Consider the following 3,284-nt stretch of genomic DNA (forward strand, 5'->3'; position numbering starts at 1 on the left):
CCAGAATAGAGGAGTCAGCTTCAGGGACCCAGGTGAAGACAGGGAACCCAGGCCATACCCCACAAGGAGCAAGTTGGGAAGGCAGGGAAAGGACAGAAAAGGCAAAGGGGATAGTAACAGATTGAGGAGTCAACCGCAGGGAGCCAAGTGAGGAGAGGGAACCCAGGCCACCGCCCCCCACAGTAAAGATAGGAGGAAAATAATACAAATATGGCAAACTGAACAATTGATAAATCTGGGTAAATAGCAAAGGAATTCTTAGCAAAATTCTTTAACCTTTTCTTTTTTTCTTACTTTTTATTGTGACTTGGGTGAAAGTAGACAGAACAAACTGGTTTTCTATTCAACAATTCATGCACATTTTGTTTTGTGACATTGATTACAATCCGCACGATGTAATAGCAATCTTCCCTTGCATTTTCTCTATGTATAATTGATAGATGATATAGAAAGATAGATACAAGTTATTATCTACTCTGACTCATGGCAATCCCATGTGTGTCAGAGTAGGGCTGTGTTTCATAGGGTTTTCAATGACTGATTGGCCAGCAAATTGCCAGGTCTTTTTTCTGAGTTGCATTTAAGTAGACCCAAACCATCATCAACTTTTTGGTCAGCAGCCATCTGAGTAAGTTAACTGTACCACCTAGGTACTCCATATACATAGATTTGTGATTTATTTTTCTAAACCATCTGACAATACCCTTAAATATGTAAGCCTTTATCTTCTAGTAACAAGAACATTTTCCCATTTAACCATAGGACAGCTATCAAGTGCAAGAAAGTAGACAATGATTGTATAATGTCCAGTCATATTCCAATTGTGTCAACTGTCCCAATGTTGTTGTTAGTTGCCATCCAGTTAATTCTGATTCATGGAAATCCCATATTCAGAATAGAACTGCTCCATAGGATTTTTAAGAGTATTATCTTTCAGAAGTAGTTTGCTAGACCTGTCTTGGAAGGCATCTCTAGGTGGTTCAAACTGTCAATCTTTTGGCTAGTAGTAGAGGGCTTAAATATTTGTGTCACCCAAGGACTCTTAACTGTCCCAATAGTCCTTAAATCCATATATCCCAGTGCAGGATCAGTTTATTTGGTTACCATGTCCCCTTAGTTTCCTTTGATTTGGAACACTCTCCACTTTGCTTTGCTTTCATGATATTGAGATCGGCAAAAGGAACTAGCAAGTTATGCTGTAGAATGTATATCAATTTTTTTCCCCTTTCTCTTGATGTTTCCTTATGAATAGATTCAGATTATGCACTTTTGGCAAGAATATCTCAAAGGCGATATGTGTCTTACCCAATGCATCACCCAGATGCATAAGTTAGTTTGTTCCGTTGTGAATCATTATGAACTTTAATCATTTGGTTAAGGTGATATATACTGGGTTTCTCAATTGTAAAGTTACTATTATTCATTACTGTTAGTATCCACTTTGATGTTCAAATTGTCCCTTTGACATGTTCCTTTTGACATATCATCCTTTTACTTTCTGTCACAGCAATATATCCCAAGCTTAATTTGTTCTTCTCTGAATTTGCCCTAGAATCAGTTGTTTCTCCCAGGAGACTTGGTTCCTTTTAGTGGAGACAGTATTTAGAAACCATGATTTGGGACCCCAAGATGGCAGCAGCCAGCGAAGCAGCCGCAGCAGTTTGTGCCGAGAGTGATGGTGGGGGCAGCGGCTTTGGGATGTGGCTGGACGGAAGGCTGGAGGCACTAGGAGTGGACCAAGCTGTGTACGGCGTCTATATCCTGGGTGTTCTTCAGGAGAAGGAGGAAGAAGAGAAGCTTGACGCTCTGCAGGGCATCCTTTGGGCTGTCTTGGAAGAAGATTCTCTACTTAATATCTGCCGGGAGATTATGGAACGATGGTGGGAAACCCAGAACACTGTCACCAAAGTGAAAAAAGAAGATGAGGTACAGGCCATTGCCACCCTAATTGAGAAGCAGGTGCAGATTGTGGTGAAGCCCAGGATGGTTACGGAAGAGGAGAAGCAGAGAAAAGCTGCCCTCCTGGCCCAGTATGCTGATGTCACAGATGAAGAGGATGAAGCAGATAAGGATGATTCAGGTGCCACCACAGTGAACACTGGTTCTGACAAATTTCTGTTCTGAAACACCAATGTGGAAAATGTCCTCAATGCCCAAAAACTGGAGCGAGACTTGCTTCAGGATGAGTCCCAAATGAAAAAGGAACCAGACAATTTGTAGAGGGAGAGGGACAAACTAGCCAAGTAGGAGCGCAAGGAAAAGGAAAAGAAAAGGACACAGAAAGGGGAGCGAAAGCGATAACCTTGGCCCACTCTCTTTTCTCCCATGAACTTGGTCAGAGGGAGAACTGGTTGTACAAATTGTATTTAAGAGAAATGAGAACATGGCAAAGTGGTTTCCCAAGGCATTTCCCCTTTTGTTTACATGGTCAAAAGGAAAATCACAAGCACAAATACAAAATGTGTCATGTCTCTGTAGTGTAGGTTGTCAGATTATTGTAGTTGATGTCTTTACCAAAGATCTGGTCTGGGGGCAACTTCTATTTTTTAATACTCCAGTCCTGTGCTCCTTTTGGCCACTTTAAAGTCTTCCCTCACCTTGGATAAACAGCAGGAGGATTCAGAAAGCTAACAGTTACAGTTTTCACCCTGAGGGAACAGAAACATCACCATTCCTTTCCAGAGATGAAATCTAAGAATGCAGATTGTTTCCAAGGCAATATTTAGGCCTAAATGTAATATTGTTTTATGGCTGAAATAGAAAGCTAATGAAGAACTCAACTTGGATCCTTTTATGTTACATGGCAGCAAACAAGAAAAATGGGAAGAAATTATTTTGGGGGTGGTGTTTTAGATTTGAAGTTTTTTTGTTTGTTTGTTTGTTTTTTAAGTTTCAGACTATGGGTGGAAAAGAAGTATCTTTACAAATATAAATAGAAGGGTGTGCCCTTACTGGTGCAAGAATATCATCATTAACAAGATTTTTGAAAAATCATGGGTCCTCTTAAATGCTGACAGAGACCTTAATCTAATTTGCCCTAAAAGTTATGAGTATAAAGACCTCTGATAATTTCTCATTTAGAGAAACTGGAGAAATCACCCTATTAAGGAAGAAACATTGGAAATCTCTGCTTGCTAACACAGATACTTAATAGTGTACATAGTAGGTGTTCAATAAATTTATCCAATGAATGAGTGAATGCAAAACTGCTTGGGAAAGTCAAAAGTGAGCAGGTGTTCTCTATTCCTATGTTTGTCATAAGCCACATGCCAAGTTGTAAATAA

The 3,284-nt window shown here is 40.0% G+C and overlaps 1 pseudogene; it reads left to right on the top strand.

Moving 5' to 3' along the window:
* The first annotated feature begins 1,629 nt into the window (after positions 1–1,629).
* LOC103209673 lies at positions 1,630–2,301 on the top strand (annotated as a pseudogene).
* The last annotated feature ends 983 nt before the right edge of the window (positions 2,302–3,284 follow it).

Source organism: Orycteropus afer, unplaced genomic scaffold (assembly GCF_000298275.1).
Source record: "Orycteropus afer afer isolate SDZICR_OR568_19922 unplaced genomic scaffold, OryAfe1.0 scaffold00512, whole genome shotgun sequence".
NCBI classification, from domain to species: Eukaryota; Metazoa; Chordata; class Mammalia; order Tubulidentata; family Orycteropodidae; genus Orycteropus; species Orycteropus afer.